Source organism: Grampus griseus, assembly GCF_964374135.1.
Source record: "Grampus griseus genome assembly, chromosome: 13".
Classification (NCBI taxonomy): domain Eukaryota; kingdom Metazoa; phylum Chordata; class Mammalia; order Artiodactyla; family Delphinidae; genus Grampus; species Grampus griseus.
Window position 1 is genome coordinate 25,281,698 of NC_139007.1, and position 23,309 is coordinate 25,305,006.

Below are 23,309 nucleotides of genomic sequence, written 5' to 3' on the forward strand. Positions count from 1 at the left end.
ACAACATTTAGTAGACTAGAAATAATTTATTAACTATGATAACAATTCATGGACTTTTACAAATAAGCAGTTTTCTCCTTGATCACTGGTAGACTCAAGTCCATTATAGTTCATTCATCTTCACAGTCGGTAGTTATAAAACAAATATTATGTGCAATCACTCAGATTTGCTTTAATCCCCTAAATGGAACTAGTTAGTCCTGAACTTAGATTTAAAACAAAACTCACTCTCAGCAATGTTTAATTATTTGAAGAAGAAAAAATAACTGCTTTCTTAAATAAGATCATAGCAGATAAAAATTATGCCTTAATTAAATGCAGTTCCGTTTGTGGAAGCACCTAATGCAGTGCCTTGCATGTAGTAGGTGCTCATTTGGTGATAATTATAGTTATTAGCAGAATTGGAACTAGACCAAATGCTTCAGGACTCCCAGTCACTTTTCTCCATATCCCATTTCCCCTTATAAACCCCCAGCACTCTGTCCTCTGCAATTTATCATCCTTCCACTAATCACACTCAAACTGCACTTTCCAAGAGCAGGAGAGAGATGACAAAATCAGGAAGACTTGAATGCCTTAAATCACAGACTTTCTCGAAAAGGGTCTTATTTCAAATATTTATCATATCAACTATGTTACTGGACTGAACTTTGGGTTCACTCACCCTCTATGCAGCAAAGCCAATTTACTGACACCAGGTTATGGCAAAGGAAAAGTACAGCATTTATTACAAGCACCAAGCAAGGAGTATGGGCAGGTTATGCTCAAAAGAACAAACTCCCCAGATGGTTTTCAGGGAAGCATATTTAAAGGCAACATTTGCAGGATTCATGACTTTCTTCTGATTGCTTGGTGGTGAGGAGGTAACAGGGTGGTGTTTCAGGAATCTCAGTCATCAACCTTCTGGTTCCAAACAGTCTGCGGTCTATGTGCTTACGCTCAGCATTGAGTCACTTTCCTCCACCTGGTTGTGTGTGTGTGTGTGTGTGTGTGTGTGTGTGTGTGTGCGTGTGTGTGTGGCAGGGGGACCTAGCTACTGAAGAACTACTCAAAGGTATCGGTCAGATTCTGATATATGTCCCTTTGAGGAGGAACTAGGTCTCTTTTATCACTGAACTATTGTCATTTTCTTGTTTGAATTATCTTCCTTTTCTTTCTGCATTCCCTCACTAAGTAAAGCAGCAGTAGAGACATTCATTGTAAATGTAAATAACTACTACAGTAGTTACGTACTCAGTAACTGCATGCTCCTGCTCTTTGTAACTCAGGGAAGGCCTAAGAGACTAAAGACTTTTTCTGCAAACAAGAAATGGGGGACACGGAGGGGCTTTTATAACCAGGAGGCTCCCGCAGGGTCCCACTCAGTTTCAACCACAAATAGCCATTGTTTTTCTTCTTCAACTGACTTATTGCCAGAAGCCAAATTTATACCTGAATATCAGCACCAAAATAACTTGAAAAGTTAAAGTATTCTTGTGTACAATGAAGTGAAGCTCCAAATCAGCCTAATCAGATAGATTTTGACCATCTGTCATCATCACAAATAATGAAATGCATTGCCTTTTTCTGCATATTGGAGCCAAGACCAAATGGTCGAGACCTTCAATGGTTCTCCTCTTGATACACCTCAAACCCTAGAAGAAGAGAGATAAGAATAAGCTAAAAAACGAGGGTAAAATGGGAGTTTTCCCCAGAGTTTTTAAAACACATTATTTTTTTCTCTAAGCCCTCTTTCGTAAGGTAGTATTCTTCACTTAACAAAAACAAACCAAAGAAACTTCGAAATAGTAACAAACCCTCAGAGGAAACATTTTCTGCTTCCTCCACACTGCATTGAGCTGCTCCAAGCACAGAGCTGGCGCTGAAATCACGGACAGAATGCTAGACCAGGAAGGGGCCCCAGAAAAAGGCCCCAGGGCTGTATGTAAAGTTTTACAATTTTCTCCTCTCCACAACCAAGATTACTCCTTCTGAGGGTGGGCGTCTGAGGCATATGTTTCAAACTGGTGCTACATGCAGAAAATGAAATAAACGGCTCCCTTTGCCTTTTTCAGGCCTGGTTGCCTGATCTAAACAAAAGGAGGATGCAATTTGGATTTACCTCATTCTCACTCTCCTTGGTGAGGCAGATGTCTTAAGCACTCTATTTTAAGGATTCAAAGCCCATAATATTACTAATAACTCCACATACTTGTTTGCATTTCCCATGTTACATATAAATGTCAGAAGCAATGACTTGCAACCCCCTTTAATCTCGTGACAGCTTTATTATCATTGGTTGGCTGAACTTCAAGAAAAGTTATGACAGTGGCAAAGTTCTGCAAACTGCAGCACATATTTCGGTAATTAGGTAAAGGAGGGAGAGCTGCATTTAGAATGCACAGCTGAAATTATTTGCTAAACACTTAAGATGCTGAGGTATATCACATTCCTCCCAGGACAGCTTTTGAAGGATGATTTACAAAGCAATTCTTTTACCGTTTTACCTTTTTTTTTTTTTTTTTTCCGTTAGGCTGTTTTAGCAGCAGCGCTTAACTTGAAAATGGATCTTCTGATAATGGAAATATTGTATTTGCAATATGAGAAGGTGGAAGGAGAGAGTGGTCCAGGAGGCTGTGTTTTGCATTTTCTCCTGTTTTGAACTTAGTTTTCTCGAATGACAGCATCTCTCTCATGAATGCTTTAGCACTGAACATTGTAGCAGATTTTTTTCATTGTTTTTGGAATCAGGCCAAGGTTTTCCAATCTTGGAAAAAAATAATATAAACTGCTTGAAATACATTTTGATCCCACCCAAACAAAACCATTTGTCTTTTTTCAAACCTTAGTTATCAGTAAAGTTCATGTTAACAATTACCTAATAAATTGCTGGGTTTTTATATATATTGTTAAAAGGTCATATACTTCAACAGTTTCTTAAAGGAATTTTCTTTTTCCCTGTATGGTAATGGGTTTCAATGAGAAACCTTTCATTCAGATTCTTTTATAGCCAAAATCACAGACAGAAAGAGAGGGTAGAATCTGTAACTGAAATTAATCCAGATATTGCTTAAGTGCATAAATTTAGTCTAATTCATGCTGACTCTTAATTCCTAAGGTTAGCCTGTCCAAATTCATAATTAATAAAGCCTGTTCATCAACTGCTAAAAGTCCAGTTTATGTTTTCATCTGAAATTCAAACAATCATGATCCAATCCCATAGCTTTCTCAAAAGTTAATCTTAGTATCATTTAACAAATTGACAGAAATTCTTAGAGTTCCACAGGAGAAAATACGCTTATTGCAAATTGGAGGAAAAATAACCTATTCTATTTCTATTCTGCCCTCTGTTGCAAGGCACTCTGTCTCGTGCTGTAAACAATACGAAGCAAATTCTTCTCATTCTCCCTCTCCTCTTCTCTCCTCTCCCGAACTGTATATCTTGGCCCTTAATCCAAAATAGACCTAAAGAAACTTAAAATATAAACACATAAAGCAAAATGAAATAAATTACAAGTACATGAAAAGATTGAGCCAAGGAAAAGAACATTAGCTAGGAATGAACACCTCGCAAAACGAATGCCGTTATCCAACACAATTCCTAAGCGTTGGCTGTGCACTGACATTAAGCAGGATGAAAAGAGTTTTGTTGGTTACATGACTGGATTCTTTTCGCTTTTTTACAAAAAGCAGAAGGAAATAGTGGGGAAGCACAGGGATCCCTGATCATAGAATGAGAAATAAATCTCTTTCAAGGATACTTATGAGGACACAGTATCATATTATGCAATAGCGTCCTTTACCACAGAGTAAGCAGCACTAAGAACTTCATAGCTTTATTTGTCATACTTGTCTTCTCTTCAGTCTTATGGCTTCCTTCCAAGACCCAATTCAGTAAATGCTACCCTCAAGTGGGCTAGTATGCTTTTGGATGGCTTGGTTTAACTCGAGTATATTGTTTACTATCTAAAACAATAGATGCACTGTATATCTTTCCGATGACCTTACATCAATATTATTTCTTTTAGTTGAACTATGTTAAGTACTGGCAAGCACTGAATTCAAGATTATACAATACTTCGAACAAGAATCTAGGCTCCAGCTAGTCTGTGTTGCAGTGTGGAACAGATTCTTATGGTTTAACATTCAGAAGAATTCCAAGAGATCTGATCCTATCTTTGTTTCATTCTAAGTAGATACGTTCTAGAAAACTAAGGGTTTCCCCATTGCCCATATTCAAGTTCACCATTTACAAGATTACCAATAAATAGAGAGAGAGAAAGAGAGAGAAAACACTAAAACGTGACATGCTTTCATAGAAAAAGAATCAGGAGAAAGTTTGATAAGTGTGCCACTTTAACTATTTTTATTTGAATAAAAATTTTGGGGGCTTCCCTGGTGGCACAGTGGTTGAGAGTCCGCCTGCCGATGCAGGGGACGCGGGTTCGTGCCCCGGTCCGGGAGGATCCCACATGCCACGGAGCGGCTGGGCCCGTGAGCCATGGCCGCTGAGCCTGCGCCTCCGGAGCCTGTGCTCCTCAACGGGAGAGGCCACAACAGTGAGAGGCCTGCGTAACGCAAAAAAAAAAAAAAAGGGAGGGAAAAAGAGTACTTGTCAATGAAGTCTTGGTTTTTTAGTCCTTCAAAAAAGGAAAATTAGGGAGGAAATCTAAGAATGAATGAATGAATTAAGCTATAGTTTAATAAAGATTAATAAAGATCTGTAAATTTGTACAAGAAAAGAAGTAAAAAAGAAAAGAACTCATTTATTTTATGAGTATATCACTGAAGTCACTTGGAGCAAGTAAATGTTGGCAACATTACTTTAATTTCACATCAGGATCCATTTTATATGCTATGATCCATTTTATAAAAGTGACTACTTGTAAGATCAGACCACCCAAGAAGGCTGTTCTCTTGCTCTCTGTATCCCCTGCTTGACCAGTCCTGGCCTCACCTGACCAGCCTTCCGTCTTAATCATAGAGCCTAATCAGTAAATGCCTAGGTACTTGACCCCGGCCCCAGCCAGTGAATATTCTAATCTTTAGATCAGAATGTCTGCACTCCGATAGTTTATCAAAGGGTCCATTAGGGTAGTTCTCCTCTGCTGGTTTCCCTGGTAACCGAAGAGGATGAGCCAACGGGACGTCAATTTTTTCTATAACTGGTAACACTCCCCCTCCCCTTAGCGAAGACTGCTTCCATGTCCTGCCTGCCATCCGTTGTCCACAATGGGGTGTCACTCCAGGACCCCTTTCCTTTAGACATGTAAGATTCCCTATCCAATAAACCACTGACGTCTCTGTTGCTGTCTCCTGCCTCTTTCTTCAGTCTTGAGGCTGGGCAGTCACAAGGCTTGCAGACCCGTGGAGTGCAGCCTAATATCAGCATTTTAATGGTGAACCTGGACATTTACTTGTGTGGCTCACAATCTTTTGTATAGTTAAAACCAGTTAAAGGTCAACTTTCTTACTGTATTTAACTAACCAATAAATCAATCACCCAGCTGTGCATAACCTCATAAGGAATCTACTGAAACTATGGCACATTTACTTTTCTGCATTTTTGTAGTAGGTACTGGTGAACAAGCTGCTGAACACTCGAGGATAGCTTTTTTTCCACCATGGGGTAAGAGGAAAATGGTGTAAGGTCGGATCTTAACAAACGGCACCGCGAAACAGAGGAAAGCTTCAAGTGAGCTTTATTAGGGAGCGCTCCCGGGCGAGGTTCACTGGTCCGAGAGAAAGGGGCCAGAGCAGTTGGGCAAGATTTTATAGGGGAAGAAGGGAAAGGGGTGTGGTGAATCCGGGATGGCGCAGGGTATTCCTTATTTGGTGGTCTTTTCGGGTATCCTGAGGGACCGTTAGTCCCGCCCCTCGAAAGGCGGGAAGGCTGGGCTGGGTTCAAAGTCCCCAGGTCAGTTCCTGGAACTGGGTGGTCCAGAGAGTTTCGGTCTGATGCAACCTGTGAATCTGATTGTGTTCCCCTGCCTCGGGCCAGTTGGCCTTACAAATAGTATATAGCAAAATTGTTGAGGATCATATAAATGAAGGTTCATTTATTTACATTGTATTCTTCAAGTGCCAAATTCAAGGGATGGAAAAAAGAACAAACCCAGCACAGTTATCAAGGGACTTTCAGTCGAGTCGGAAGATAGTCCTTCAAGCAAATCAGCCTCAGTAAAATAAATAAAATAGATGTTTGGCAGCCAATGTTGGTTACCTATTCATTGTTTTTTACGGTGATATATTAAGAAATATATTTGGTCCTTGTCCCCGGCTTCTGTCACACAGCTCCTCCTACCCTTCCATGGAATTTCCTAGCTGAGAGGAGTGTCTTTTGTTATTCATGAGGGGCGCCTTTTGAGCCCACTTGAGTTTATGCTAATGAGGTGACAGGGTGGGGCCCCTAGGTAGCCTCAGGTAGGGGCTGGTCACCAGAAAGACCAAGTGATTAATGGGTTGGAAACTTAAGCCCCACCCACGAACTTCTGGGACAGGTAAAGGGGGCTAGAGAATAAGCTCTATAAAGACTCTTGAACAATGAGATTTGATGAGCTTCTGGGTTGGTGAATACATCCAGATGCTGGTAGGATGAGCCACCCTAGTTCTACAGGGACAGAAGCTCCTGTGCTTGGGGACCCTTCAGGACTTTGCACTATGCACCTCTTCATTAGGCTACTTATTTGTATTCTTTATCATATCCCTTATAATAAGCTGGTCGACATACGGAAACGTTTTCCTGAGCTCTGTGAGCCCTTCTAGCGAATTATCAAACCTGAGAAGCAAGTGTGGGAACCCAATTCATAGCCCATAGGCCAGAAGTACAAGTGACAGCCTGGACTTGCAGTTGGTGTCTGCAGTGGGGGCAGTCTTGCAGGACTGAGCCCTTAACCTTTAGAGCTGATGCCGTCTCCAGGTAGATAGCATCAGAACTGAGTTAAATCTGTAAGACACTCAGTGGGGTGTCCCCTGAGAATTAGAGACTTGCTTGGTGGTGTTGGAAAACACTCCAGACTTACTGCAGCAGTGTTTCTTACTAAGCCCTCTGATTTAGTTCAGATCCTGGACAGCCATCTGTTTCATGTGCCCCCCACCCCCAGCCTTCGGCTCCAGGGGTAGGATGTTAATTAACCTAAGCCAATCAGGATAATTCTATCCCATTTGACAATTCTAGTTTAGTATTGGATGTGATGCAAACCAGGCCAATGAGATGTTAGAAACATGTTCTGGGAAACTTTTTCTTCTAAAAAGGCATGCCAACTGAATATTTATTGTATTCTGAAAGTTCTCATGTGAATTTGAGGTGCCTGGATCTGTTCCAGCTGCCTCTGCTTCTAGAGCTGACCTCCCAGGCACACTTCATGTTAAAGATATTCTCAGTCTCACTTACCTACATAACAAATCACTGTGATAAAAATAAATTGCTCTTAATGACTTTATTCAAAGATAGATTTGCAGACTCACAAAATCAATGGAATTACTCCTGTAGTGGAAATTTAAGAAATTTTGACAAGCAAAATTTTGACAAGCAAAATTAAGTGATTCTATAATACCAGCATGCAGATGGTCTTCTCACAGAGTTGAATCCAAGTACCTTTTTGTTTGTTTTTATTTTTTAATAGTTTTCCCTAAGTTCTATTTCCTTCTTTGCATGGCCTTTTTCTATACACTGGATTGTATCCTTCTAAGTCTTTCTCCGTACTCAGACAAGAACATTATTTACACATATAAAGGGATTGTGGAGGTAAGGTTTGGTTTTTTTTTTTTAAATCATTGTAATGATCAAAATGGGATTCACTGCAACTTCCTTTTCTAAATTAATAACTTGTACATCCTGTAAGTCATTAGATATTATATAAAGAGCCACAAAATATTCTATAGTGGGTATATAACAATTTGTCCAGCAATTTTCCTATCGAAGAATATTGAGAACGTTCCCCTTTCCCTCCCACTTATAACGCTGCTACAGTAAAATCTTCCCTTTTATGTGTCACGTATACTGCTATAGGATAGATTCCTAAAATCTATCCTAAAAGTAGATAGATTCCTAAAAGTAGAATTGTTGTATAAAAGATATGGATACATTTTTCTTCTCCTTTTAAATGAAGATTTCCCCTTAGTGGAAAAATTTACATATATATACATTTTTATTATTCAATTCCACCAAAAAACTTTTCCTCTTGTAAAGAGTTAAATAAAATATATTCTGGTGTATTTACTTATGTTTATTTAACCATAAAATATATTTTATGGGACTTACCAAAGGGACTACTATCTCTCTGGAATTACCTGATTGAGTTTCATTTTACTTGTCCATTTCATAGTTAAATACAAAGCTAGAAAGAAAAACTGAGTTTACAACACTGTACTTCAAGTTCTCCCATTCTGGGATTGCATTGTGTTAATGCAATTATCTCAGTACTGAATTATTTTGCAAGTGCCACTTTGTTCTAGTGAACCCACAACGTATAGTGCAAGTTCTTTCTTGGCATTTTATTTAAAAACAAGCTGACCTCGTATCTTGGTATTTAATCATTTCTTCCAGTTTACAAAAGAGGCCAAATAAAGAAATACTCACTGATGATCGTGAGTATTTTTTCATCTCTTCAGTGTAAAACTCAGCACTCAGAGCCAGCTTTACACTCTTAGGAGGTACCTGTTCTTCTGGAGAGACAGGTGTGAAACAGCGGCCAGGCCCGCTGTGGAATTGGCAGTGTTAAAACAGGAGGACATAAAGAGAGTTAGACTGGAGTCCAGGGAAGGCTTTTGTTTATTAGTTTATGCCTTCTGTATTAGTCCTGGAGCTTGAGACTAGCAGACACAAAATTACAGTTGGCATTTGCTAAGATACTTCGGGCAAAGAGGCTACGATGGAGCCTGTCTCCTTTCTGGCCAGAAGCAGTCCTGCTGGCAGGCTACCACATAGAGGGGTGTCTGCCTCTTCTATCGACTCTGTGACAAAGAGAGCTGTGTCATCTGTCAGTCTGGCACCTTTCACAGGCACAAAATCCACTTGAAAATCAGAGATGGAGAAGGATCTTCATTAGAAACTGATTGTGTGTAGCAGTCATCTGGGGGATGAGACTTCTGGAAGATAGAGGACGCAGCGCAGTGTGGAAAATTGAAGTGGCGTGGTTGTTGGAAGTGCTCATTACTAATGCTGGAGTGACTTATGAAATGGTAAAATGAAATACAAGACCAAGGCGTGTGAACAAAATTAACGAAAGATAGAATAAGCGTTTCACTCCTCACACTGTGCAGTCCAGTCTGTGGATAGCTTTACAGATGCTACACCTTAAGGAAGTGATGGCTACAATTGAATCTGCCTGATAATAAAATATCTTGGAGTATAAAAGTAGAATCATTTACTATATGACACCCTGTCAAGCATAACAGGCCAAGGAATATTAACCCTAATATTTTTAATATTGACTTAGCTGTCAGAGAGCCCTGAATTATAGGAGAAACCTTGCTGCTATCTATTCAAAACTCAGGAAATGGGCACCCTTTGTCTCTGTTTTTTTTTTTTAAATACCTGTGAAATTCAAATATTCCTTAAAATATAAAGATAAAATATAATGATTCAAATAATATCTAATAGGTATTTATAGGTGATCTAAATTCATCCTGACATTTCTATGCAATGCTTTGCATAGAATATTAAAAGCCACTTTTTAACAGATCTAGGCCAAGGCAGAATTGTATATGCTATATGCAGGAAAGAGTAGAGGGATGTAATTCAGATATCAGACCTTGGAATGAGTGAATCTCAGCCAGAATTCCACTTCCATTATTTTATGTGGAACTTTAAACAACTACCTTTTCTGTGCCCTGATTTCCTCATTTGCAGAATGTGGTTGAGAATAATTATAACTAGAGATTTTTAGGAACCTATAAGATTTAATGTCAAATTTTAGAACAAAGGTCAGTGGCATTACAGGTGCCCAATAAATATTAGCCAATATCGTTTGACAGTTTGTCTTCACCAGGCCAGGCTCCCTCTTATCTTGCATATCCAATTACTCAAATACTTGGTCATCCTGTGTCACCATTCACATGTGTAAGAAAGAAAGGTCAAAAAGGATTCTATTCTTCCAGAATTTTGTGTGTTACCTCTCTCAGTGCTATTTAATTCTTGAGGGTCTTTTTTTCCTCCTCTAATTGTGCAATTAAGGGTCTGCCATCTGTCACAGATACGGCAGCAGCTCTGAATGAGCTGGGAAAGTATTTCATGCCCAGAGGTGTTATTTCATGTCACAGAGTTAGTCCTACTTTACTAATTCCATCTACACATAAGGCCTGCCTAGTCCAAACACTTGCAGGAATAGAAAGCGGATATCAAAGCATTAAAAATAAGGATTGGTATGTGGTTTCCCCCAAAAATTATTTTAGTGTGTGACAAGAAAAGATTTTAAATTTGTGCTCCTTTATTTAAATTTTTCACATCATTCTTATTCTATACTGAGGTTTTCAATAAAGTCTACCTCCTTTTTTCTCTAGCCTTCTAAGAGATTTAGAGAAAACAAAACCCCAAAATTAGCTCACTGAAATATCACTGAAAGTAACAACTTTCTTTCCAAATACAACTACCCTCCCCCCAGTTTTGGTTAAATCTACTCATTCTTGTCTGTCTAGATCGGCATGGTTATATGTAGTAGCCATTTAGCCACAGGAGGCAACTGAGTGCTTGAAATATGGCTAATACAAATTGAGATCCAACTAAGAGTAAAAGACACACCATATTGCACAGACTTAGCTTGAAGGAAAAGATGTAAAATATATCATTGATAATTTTTTTATTGACAACATGTGAAAATATTTAGTGTGGGTTCAGTAAAACATGTTATAAAATTAATTTCACCTATTTACCTTTTTTTAATGTGGCTACTAGAAAATGGAAAATTACATATATGTCTTGCATTTGTGGCTTCTGTTTATTCTATCAGTCTGGAATAGGGCTGCTCTAGACTTATAGAAGGGAAACATCGCTGTTATAAAAAAGAAAAAACAGAACTCCACAGTAAATGGAATTTTAAAATAAAAATTTAGAGGAGAAATTTTTTTTTTTTTTTGGCCACACTGTGCGGCTTGTGGGATCTTAGTTCCCTGACCAGGGAATGAACCCAAGCTCCCTGCAGTGGAAGCACAGAGTCCTAAGCACTGGACCGCCAGGGAATTCCCTAGAGGAGAAATATAATCCCAAAATTCCATTTGTAAATGTAATGGAGTATTTCTCTTGTTAAGAACAACCACAGAAACCAAATTTCTTACTGTCCCCCCAAAAAAGGTGTCTGAAGACATCAGAGAGCTAATGAGGCAGCCCACACTCAAGAGCAGAATCCCAGGAAGAAGGCCAACGTGGAGGTGTGAGCTGAAGTAAAAGTTGGACTTTCAGGAGATACCAAAAAGGTGGTGTCATAATAAGGACTCCAGGCTCCCTAACGGAATCCCTGGAAGACCAAACCCTACTGAGGAAAACAAGTTTGATGGAGTCTTATGAAAACTCTACGTAGTTTTGATAGACAGAGCACCCAACTCTATCTATCTGTCAGAGGGCAGTGAACTCTCTGGAGAAAGATAGTGCCATTCAGGGCCTCTACATTTTTTTGGTATGTGATATTAGCTATTCGATTAAAAATTACTATGAATGTAAAAAAACAGAACCCAAAGGGGAAAAAATGAGATAATCAACTGACTTACAGATGACCCATGCTATGGTCTGAATGCATATGCATCACCAAATACATATGAAACCTAACCCCTAAAGTGATGGTATTAGGAGGTGGGAACTTGGAGGTGTTTAGGTCATGAGGGCAGAGTGCTCAGGAATGGGATTAATGCTTTCATAAAAGAGGTTCCCTTGTCTCTTCAGCCATGTGAGGACACAAGGAGAAGATGCCCTTTAAGATGTGGGCCTTAACAAATACCCGACCATGTCAGTGTCTTGATCTTGGTCTTTCTAGCCTCCAGAACAGTGTGAAATAAGTTTCTGTTATTTATAAGCTACTCGGTCCATGGTATTTTTTTCTAGAAGCCCTAATGGACTTAGGCAACCTAGTTACTGAAGTTATCAGATATAAACTCTAGTTAATGGGCTTAAGAAAATAGGTGACAGATATAGAAATTAAAATACAAGTAGAAACTCTAGAACTGAAAATACAATTACAGAAATTTTTTTAAAACTCAGTAGAAGGGTTCAATTGCAGGAGAGAGGATTGGTGAACTCTAAAATAGGTCAGTGAAAAATATCAGGCTTAATCAGAGAGCAAAAGTGATGGAAAATATGCAAAAGAGGGTAAGAGATATATGAGTCTTAATAAAATATTCCAATAAGAAATATCACTGGAGTCTTGGAAGAGGGAGACAAAGACAACAGGCAGTTATCCTATCTGCATAGTCACTGGGTGAAAATTTTCCACAACTGTCAAAAGGTATCAGACTTCCGAGTCAAGAAGCCCTACAAACCTGTCTAGGATAAATATAAGGAAAATCACATTAGGTACATCATAGTAAAACTTTGGAAAAACAGAGACCAAGGGATCATTTTTAAAGTATGGGGGTTCAGGGTTGGGGGGCAAGAGCTAGTAGACTACTCACTTGCTAGAAGAAGAAAAGAATGTAACTTGACAAATTGTGGGGCTGGATGAAATTAGGCATCAAAAGAGTTCTGCAAAGCTCATAATTCAACATCCTTGGAAAGGCTGCTGCAGATTAAGTTATGCCACCTACAGCCCTCAAACTGATCCATGTATGGAAACGTCAGGTAGCTGTAGCAAATTATAGAGATTATATGAGTGTATAGCATTGTTAGTCCTCTGTTAACCATGGGACAATATCACCAGAATAAAAGAGCAAGAGTAAATGGAAATTAAGAAAGCCGATTCATTTTTAAAACCATTTCACTGGTCTTTAAAGCTGCCATTATTTGGGACTTTCCTGGTGGGGTCCTTCCACTGCAGGGGTCATGGGTTCGATCCCTGGTGGGGGAACTAAGATCCTACATGCCTTACGATGTGACCAAAAAAAAAAGAACTGTCATTATTTTGGCATATTCTACCAATGAATACTGTTGGGAGATGTTCTTGAGAGTTGTAAGGGTAGAACAGCTATTATAATGATATCACTCTACTTCCTGTTTAAATGAGGACAATAGACTAGTTAGATCGGCCTTACCAACAACATCATAACCTAAATTTTTTATAACTACAAAAATTTTACCAAATTTACTTCTTCTATTCATATTTGTTCACATTCTTCTCCAACAGTGATACATGTGCCCATTTGCTGCAGGAAATAAATACAAACTAAACCAGATCAAAGCAGAAAACTTCTCCATCAAACATCACTGAGAAACACCAATAATAGGGAAGAAAAAGAAACGGAAGAGTATAGCCATGTATGTGTATGTCTGTCACTGTGCATGGTACATGCGTCAGTTTCATCACTGTGCCGTGTGCTTTGAAGTCAGAACCATGTAGTCCACTGTGAGGAGAATTCCTGCTCTAGTAGCCTGACCCCTTCTGATTTTAAGCATCTTAATACCTCTTCCTCAGCCATATATTCATTTACTTAACCATTTATTCTGCAGATATTTATTGAGGATTAGTAGGCACTATACTAGGTATGGTACCTAAATGGAAGAGACAAGGTAATTAAGTAAAACACATGGAATGGCAGATACTGGAGAGTGCTATGGAGAAAAATTAAATAAGGAGAAGGTCAGAAACTGATGGGATGAAATTTTAGATAGGGCAGCCAAGGAGGATATGGGTAAGAAGGTAACGTTAAGAACTTGATGGAAATGAAGGAGTGGAGAAATTGAGGGCAAGCATTTCAGTCAGAAACTCCAGTAAATGCAAGGTCATGGGGCAGGGGCAAGGCTGCTATGTTCAAGGACAAGAAGGTCCATGGGACTGGAGCAGAGGGAACTTAAGGAGTGTAATAGGAGATGTGATCAGAAAGGTACCTGGGGGAGTTCTCCTGGCGGTCCAGTAGTTGGGACTCAGCGCTTTCACTGCCATGGCCCAGGTTCAATCCCTGGTCAGGGAACTAAGATCCTGCAAGCCAAGCAGCATGGCCAAAAAAAAAAAAAAGGAAATGAAAAAAAAAATCCTAAAGCACCTGGTTCAGTCATTGAAGAACTTTGACTTTTACTCCGAATGAGATGGGGTCACACTGGAGAGTCTTGTACAGAGGAGTTATATGACTGAAGATGGATTTTAAAGGAACATTCTGGCTGCTGTGTGGAGGACACAGATTGAAGGGGGGCAAAAGCAGGGAGCAGGGAGACCAGTTATGAGGGTATTACAATAATCCAAATGTAAAATAATGATGCCTTAGTTTAGGGTAGTGTCAATGCACATGGTGAGAGATCACTGGGTTCTGATAGAGCCTATAGATTTTGCTCATGGATTAGCCAAGAGGTAAGCATGACCATAACATTTTTGGTCTAAACAGCTAGGAAAAATGTAGTAGGCATCTACTAAAAGGGAGATTGTGAGAAGGGCAGATTTGGGAAATCTCAGGTTTGGAAAAGTAAAGTTTGAGATGCTAGATACATATCTAAGTGATGAATCTTATTTTTGCAGATCTTATGGCAAAGACTAGTTCAGAAGGAAAAGTAACTTATGAATAAATACTCTTAGTCATTCTCTACAACGCTGTAGATTCATAATGTGAGTTATTAGAAGACACTGTTTTGAATCTGGCCACTCAGCATACTGTGTTCTCCCCCTTTCATGGTGTTAAAATTGCCTTTCTACACCAGAAGGGAGGTCCATGTGATATAACCTTGAAGAGTCATAGAACCTTATGCTCTTTGACATGAGGTGGCCCAAACTCCTTCGTGCTACTGATATATTGGTACTGACATATTAAGAAAAATAAAACTATTTTTCTCTAAATTTACAAATTTACGATTATGTAAATCTACAGTCGCCAGTCACCATCTTCCCTGACTGCAGGTCATTCTGTACTAGAAGACCACGAGGCCAATACACAGCCAGAAAGACTGCTGACAGGTAGAAGGCAGGCTTTGAGGTCCTCTACCAGCCTCGACTAAAACAAGCTTCACCCTAGGACTTCAGTTACTTAGGTCCATAAATTCCTTTTCTCCCCCTCCCCCTCCTCCTTCTTCTTTTTCTTCTTCTTCTCCTTCTTCTTCTTTTTCTTCTTCCTCTTCAATTAAACCATTTAAAATTGAATTTCATGTGAAAGAAATGCAAATAGAATTTCTTGAAGAATAGGAAACGAGTCTTTAGAGATTTATTCATTTCCACATGCAGAAACTGAGGCATATCAAGCTGATAACATTTTATTGCTGCATTTTTAAATAATTCCTATGGGTAACGCAATTCCGATTGTGCAGTATGAAAATAGGCACTATTTTTGAAATCAAAATTGATTAATGATTTATCCCGATTCTTATTAGAGCCGACTTTCAACCATCTGTGTGAGTGGAGGACAAAAATGATGTTCCCCCAGAGAATTCCCTAATCTACACTAAAATCAACTACTTTCATTCTCTATCCTAAATATTTTTATAGAAATTCCAAGATTTAAGGTGCTAAATACATATCTAAGGGGTGAATCTTATTCTGCATGCATCATGTGTGAGTTGTAGAGTTATTCTTCCTTTGCTGAAAAGACCAAATCTAAAGTTTGAGTGCCTATAGAAAGAAGATATACTCAGGGTTCATTGAACCCATATAGTCTATAATTTACCTTGTTAATATAATAATAACTTATTATATTAACAATCAAAAGCCCCAAAAACATTCCAAGAGAAACTGAGTTAAAGTTAAATTAGCAATAGATTCTTGGCCAAACTCTGGATTGCTATTATTATTTTCAACCTCCAGAATGCTCTATTTTATAATTATTTATTATTTACTGTATCAGCTGGTGAACAACTTACCTTCCAAAGTCAACCATTAAGCACATACTTGAAATTCTTTTTATAGATGTGTTGGTTATTTTATAAATGTAACAATGGTCCAAAAAGCTGCAACTTCTGTTTCATGCTCTTCACAGACTCCCAAAATGCATGCAATTTATTTTTATCAGTAAATTCAATATTCACAAAGCAAATTTAAACACTCAAATATATAATAAGAGATCTCCTTGAAAACATTATCACACCTCTTACTGGATAAAAACCCAATTTTTTAGTTCTAAAAATAAACTTTCCTCACCCCTAAAGAGAACTGTTGCCAGATGTGAGTAAATTAAAAATAAAAACATTTAGATAATATTTGGCAGAGAAAATATGACTCTAAAGGAGTTTCCTAGGGTTCCTCCTAGGATTCAGAGTTAAGATCATTCACATCTCCACTGAAGATATTTAACACACATACAGTTAGCATCTGGAAGAGAAAAAAACAGATACCGTTATCGTGATTCCGTGACTTGGAGATATCAGTATTTTCTTCTTATTTAGTTTATTTAATTCCTGAGTAACTCTCTAAGTCTAAGGATTAAAATGCCAAAAAGAAAATGAGAGGAGGCCTAAGACAGAGTGAGCTGTAGTCTAAACAAGAAGCAAGGCCCTGTGTATTATCCTCCTGTGAATGGAGATTCCTTGGATAATGCCTATAGATCGGATAGGAAAAAAGGCTTTGCTCACAGCCCACCATTGTTCAGTTTTTGTTGGAACCAAAATAAGTAGAGACTCGCTTTTCAGGCCCAGCCTGTGAGGACTGAAGAAAGGAATGCCATTGGATCCCAGCAGTGTTTGATGTCTTCATTTTCCAGGACTCCTCTGAGAGAGACCTGGCAGGTGGGGATAAGTCTCCACAGAGAAGAGGCAACTCCTGAACTGAGTCACTTCCCTGCTAACGAGCACTGGAGCACTTCTATTATGATAAAGTGCTTTTATTGTCATGGTAGAGCTAACAGAGCTGTGATGACATCACATGTTCTGGAATGAAACAAGTGGAAGGAAGGGAAGAGGAAAAAGTTCCCCAGAAGCCATGAAATCCCCCAGGGGGCCACAAATAGTATTGGCAAAAGTGCAACGGACAGATGTGACATATTACATTGGAGCAAGTATGATGAAATGACTTCTAAGCCATTCTCTCCAACTTCGGTCCAACTGGCCCATCCCCCAGAAGGGTATGAAATGAGAAATAAACAGATGAAGATAATGAAATATAACAAGTTTTCTGGGTTAGCTACCCGTCAAGGTTTAGCAGTTTCCTTAAACTTGGGAGTTCAGTATGCTTTATCCCTTATATGATTATTTATGTAGATTCAGATATTTTTAGTTTTAGAAATATGATCATATTCTAATTTAAAATATATTCTAAGGATGCACTTCTAAAAGCCCCAAGATCATGTCAAACAGCCATTTTCAGCTCTCTGGAATTCCACTCATCAGCAAAAATTACTGGCCTTAGAAAAAGCCAAGTTCATTGTCTTGCAAAATACTGTGGGTATTTATGTTGCAGCATGATAAATCTCAGAGAGAAAGGAAAGTGGGTATGAGATTTTTAGATCTATTACACCATTTAACTCAAAGAATGTTTATATGACCCACTGCACAAAGTTTAAATACATGAGGTAGTTTTGATTGTTAACTCCCTGAAATTGCTGGCAGAGCAAAGTGAGACAAGACATTTCTAAACAGTGTGCTCTGGTATTGTTATCTGCTAGAAGGCACTTTCTGTCTCGTCAGCTGCTTCAGACATCTGCTCAGATCCATAAAGCCTGCATACAAGCCTGGGTTGTTTCTGTTTGTTGGGAGTTGAGAAGCATTAAATATTAGTTGATTATAAGTTAGTTCTGTTACTCAAGGTTAGATAAGACAGAAGAATTTTAGTGCTAAATTCAGTTCTCAAGAAAAACAAACTTGCTTATTAACCCACTCAGTTTGTTTCCTAGATACATTTTCCTTTTTAAAAGTATATGTTACAGCGCATATGTTACAGCAATTTGAACAATAAAGAAAAGAAAATGTGCCACCCTAATTTTCCACACGATGTAACTACTACATCATTTTAGAGTACTTTTTGCAGATTTTTATATAAAAACTTGCACATAGTTTAAAGATAAACATGAAATGTTACACTCGGCCATTTTCCCTTAAGATGCTATTTCCTACGTTGCTTTATTCTTCTTTCATAAAGCACCACTTCAAATTGCTACGTGATATGAAGATAAGAAAATTCACTTAATCCTTACCCTATTGTTGATTATTTAATTTGGGCAGCATTTCTGGGGGACCCAGGGTGAAGTTAACCCTACACTTGCTTCTTTTGTGTTCAGATGTGTTTTCCCACATTACATAATCTAAGCAAATTCCTCTTCATTTTATTAGAAAAAAATAGTCTGACTTACATATTAATACTTGGACAAATTGTTGTGTATATTTTTGATTAGCCTTTAAAATAGATACATGATAAGATGAACTCAAGATACATATGAGTATATTGGTAATCCAGTGCAGTTGTAGTACAATTCTTTTCTGGGGTCCACAAATACCCCCAGACCCACTCTGTATGTTCATTCTATCAGCATGATTCCTGCCAGGCAGGGGAATTCATCCTGCTTGGGAGGGAGGGAAGCAGGATTATTGTAACCAGGGTCTTCCTCCCAGGCTCAGAAAGAGGAGGACTAATCAAGTTGTAGTTCTCGGGAAAACCTGCAAATATAGATTCTAAATTTACATAGAATACACAATTAGACCTTTAAAGGCTGTAAGGACAAGATAACATTTACCTTTTGGCCTCTTCCAAATGTCTCCCTTCCTGTCTTCCTAGTTTATTCTCTTCAACGGCCACTTTCCATCTGTTGAGTCCTCGGCTCGGTTGTTAATATTCTTGGGGAAATCGAAGGCTTGGCAGAAGTGAATACCTCTCTTAGTCATGATCCTACTGCCTGGCTCAAACTCCCTCCCCACTGAGCCTGGTCTAAATTTAGCCTATTGTTATGATGCTCTTGGTATTTGTTTAGAAGTTACTAGACACTAGGAATCCTGGGAATAGGGCCAGGATAGAGCTGGGATGTTATAGTAGACACTGATAGTAAAGGCACATCTCCATCTTAACAGAATCCAGTCCCCAGTCATGCGAACAAATCACCCCAGACCTCATGGAAATAGAGTTGAGCTCATATATTTTAAACAAAGACCAAGACTGCAGCTTTAGAGGAGTTTTATTAACCAACTAAAATCATTTTGAATTTTAAAAGATATTTATTCCTTAAACAATAATTTTAAATAAAAATGTTCTAACGTCAATTCCTGAATTATATAAGAATGCAAGAAGTTCTCTATTATCTGCCAAATTGGTAATCTGTACAGCCCAAAGTTCTGTCTCTGATATTATCATGTGAACATTGTGTGTCAGCACTAGTTTGCTTCAGTAAGACGGCTTCTCAAAATTTGTAAATAAAGGAGAAACCAGAATGTGCAAACATTCACATCTTACAACAAATAATAATCTTTTGATTTACTAAATAATTTCTTGAGTAGATAATAATCTCTTGATCTACTACCCCCTCCAGTTACTGCATCAACTCTTTCCTCCCCTTTTCAGTAAACTTCCTAGAGTCGCTGATACTGGCTCTTTTCATTTCTTTTACTCTCATTTTAACTTGTATGTACTTTGCCCATCCTTTTAACCCCAGAGCTCCTCTAACACAGCTCTTGTCAAGGTTACCCATCAACCAGATTGATAAATCTCAGGCCACTTCTCAATCTTTCTCTCAAAAGTCGGGCAGCAGCATTTGGCCTAGTTTCCCTCTTTCATTCGCGAAACATTTCTTCATTTCCAGGATGTCATATTTTCCTGCTTCCTTTCTACCTGACAATACTGTTAGCTACTTTTCAGACCTCCGACTCTGATGCTAGAGAACGCCAAGTTTCATTCCCTGATCTGCTAGTCTTTTTTTACCTACACTCACCCCCTTACTCATTGGTAGATCTAAAGGCTTTAAATACCAAATATGCATTGATGACTCCCAACTTCACACCTCCAGCTCAGGCCTCTTTCATTTTTTAGGCTTAACCACTCCACTTGGAAGAATAATAGATAATTCAAAATTATTTGATCCAAAGCCAAACTCCTAACATTCCCCCCAAAACCTACCTGTCTTCTCATATTCTTAATTACTTTAGCAAACGATAGCTCTATCCTTGCAGTGGTTTAGCCATAGCCTTTGAAGTCATCATGGGTTCCTCTGTTTCTCCCACTCACAAGACCCAAATCTGTCAGCAAATCATTTGGTTCTATCTTAAAAGTATATTCAGAAGTAAACCACTTTTCATCACCACTACCATTACTACCTGGTCCAGGCCAACCACATAATCTGCTTGGATTATTGCAATAGTCTTTTAACACTGTAGCAGGAATGATCCAAATTAAATTAATTAATTAGTCATCTATTAAGATAGATAAGTCAGATAATATTATACCTTTATTCAAAATCTACCCTGTCTTTCCATCTTACTCAGAGTAAAGCCCAAATCCTTTACAATAGCTTAAAATCCATCTTTTATTTTCCTTGCACACCCTACTCCTGCTACACGCCATGCTCTTTCTAGAACTCTCTTGATAGAGCATTTTACCCTTGTCTCCCTAGCCTAAATATTATTCTTCCAAAGAGCTGCATGGATCATTCCCTTTCTTCCTTCCAGGCTTCACTCAAATGTCACCCTCTCAGGAAGGTCTTCACCGACAACCATCTAAAACATACACCTTCCCCAACTGCACTTGCCATTTTGTTTCTACTTTATTTTTCACCATCTGCCATTCTATATATTTTACTTACCTGTCTCCTCCATCTTAAAATTAGCCTCCATGAGTAAAAGGACTTTCCTCTCATTCATTCTTGTATCCTCACAGCTTAGAATAGTGCCAGGCACTTAGATACTTGATAAATTCTTGTTGACTGAATATATAAATAAATGAAAAGTAGAGGCAAGGAGTTAGGACGCTATCTGAATATTCCAGGTGAGAAATTATGGTGGCTTGAACCAGGCCAGTTAGCAGTGGACATATTGATGGATTGCAGAGGTAAAGCAAACAAGAGTATTGGGATTCCTGTTACTGCTATTTTTCTAGTCATACAAGTAATAAATCTGAATTGCACTTGAATGCATCAATATTGAGCACCCATTAATGTGAGGCTCCCCGCCAAGAACCTGATCTGCTGTCAATGTGCCAATATCATTCTGTTTCTCAGCCTAGAGAACTGAAGACAGAGCACTGTTCTAGGATTGCCAGATAAAATACAGGATACACAGCTATGTTTGTATTTCAGATAAACAAGGAATAAAATTCAAGTATGTCCCAAATATTGCATGGGACATATTTATACTAAATACATACATACATATATGTATATATATGCACATACACACATATCCAAATATTCCATGGGACATTTATGTTAAATACATGTACATAAATATTTATATAATATTATAAATATGTAATATATATACATAAACTTGTGTATTTAGTATAAGTATGTTCCATGCAATATACAGACGTGTGTGTGTATGTATGTGTGTATTTGTTGTTTATTTTAAAATCAATGTCCTTTTTAAATTTTATTTTATTTGTTTATGTATTGCTAAAGATGGCAACTCTAACCTAAGCTACGGTTAAATTCTCTGAAGTAATGAACATTACTTTGAGTCTTTTGGGGGGAAAACATGCTAGCTTTCTGTTGGTAAGAATAAATCTAGTAAGCCCTCTTTTTTCCCCTTCAACTGATTTTATCTTGCAATTGATAGGAGCTGTGAAAGATCAGAGCCATTGTTAATTGTCTTTCATTTCACTTACTCTCCTTTTATCACTAAAGAATAATTTTCAGCTAATAACAACATCAAGATAGAAAAATAAACCATCTCTGTAATCTAGCTAATTAATATTACTTTGCGCCTAGTAAAATTTTTTTTTGTTCTTTTTTTAAAACTTTTTATTTTATATTGAAGTAGAGTTGATTAACAATGTTGTGTTAGTTTCAGGTGTAAAGAAAAGTGATTCAGTTATACACATACATGTATCTATTCTTTTACAAATTCTTTTCCCATTTAGTTTGTCACAGAATATTGAGCAGAGTTCCCTGTGCTATACAGTAGTAAAATGACATTTTACTATACCTAGTCAAATGACATTTATTTCATAATTCCTTTTTTCCCATCTGATTAAATACCTGCAACGTGGAGTAGTCAATAAAACTGTTTGTCTAACGTGTTCCCCTCACTCAGCCTAAACTTCAGCAAACGGTAGCTAGACCCAAGCTCTGCCTCCGCCAGCCCCTACTCTCTTGAGTTGATGCACTGGGTACACATCATGTACTGCATCATGATCTTGTAACCCTGCCCAGAGATAGCCGTGGATGGACTTCTTCCCTTTTACTAGTGTTTAAGGCACCCCGGTGCTTAAACACCTACATTTTACCAGGACACAATAGTAGGAGGAGAAAAGTCACAGAGGAAGGAGAGGAGCAGAGCAGTCTTAATAAAACCAGCTTAAGCAGAAAAAGAAGTAATAAAAGCAGAAAGTGGCATGGATAGAATTGGCAGCTCCCTACATGTACATTTACATAACACTTTATAGTTAAAAGGTATTATATCAAACACTATCTCATTCTCATTTTTAATTTTTTTTGCAAATATAGACATTGAGGCTCCTGTTTAGAAATATTGAATGATCAGGTGGTTCTTTTTTTTTTTTTTTTTCGGTACGTGGGCCTCTCACTGTTGTGGCCTCTCCCGTTGCGGAGCACAGGCTCCGGACGCGCAGGCTCAGCGGCCATGGCTCACGAGCCCAGCCGCTCTGCGGCATGTGGGATCTTCCCGGACCGGGGCACGAACCAGTGTCCCCTGTATCGGCAGGCAGACTCTCAACCACTGCGCCACCAAGAAAGCCCGACCAGGTCATTCTTAAGTTGTAGAAATCTGGTCAGTGATCTAAGTTCAAGTCCAAGGTGCTTCCCCTTCTCCACCAGAGCCCTCTGACAACCAGCACTGAGTGAGAAGGAAGAACCTAAAAAACAACGCCCCTTCAACCTAAAGGAATTCTCGACAAAGTGGAAACTTAACCTCAAATGCATCAACGCACTGAACTGTTAGAGACATGAAGCTATTTGATTGTCTCTCTTAGGCATATGTTTCCAGGGGGGAAAAAAATAAGAAAATGAATTTAAAAAGTGCTCAAAAACTTAAATCTGTATTCAAAAATTATTGTTATATCTTACATAATCGCACTAAGGGAGTAGAAGCTGGGATGTATTTGGGAAGCAGTGGGTTCTATAATCTGGTCTAACTCTTTATATTTAGCCATTTTTTCCCTCCAACTTAGTCAATTTTCATTAGT

The 23,309-nt window shown here is 38.4% G+C and overlaps 1 long non-coding RNA gene across 1 annotated transcript; it reads right to left on the bottom strand.

The window, feature by feature from the left end:
- Positions 1-390: 390 nt before the first annotated feature.
- On the bottom strand, positions 391-18,817 carry LOC309831964. Its single transcript, XR_014297648.1, has 3 exons — positions 18,700-18,817; positions 13,949-14,039; positions 391-1,634 (listed from the first exon to the last, which is right to left on the bottom strand). It is a non-coding gene; the product is annotated as an uncharacterized lncRNA (long non-coding RNA).
- Positions 18,818-23,309: the final 4,492 nt, after the last annotated feature.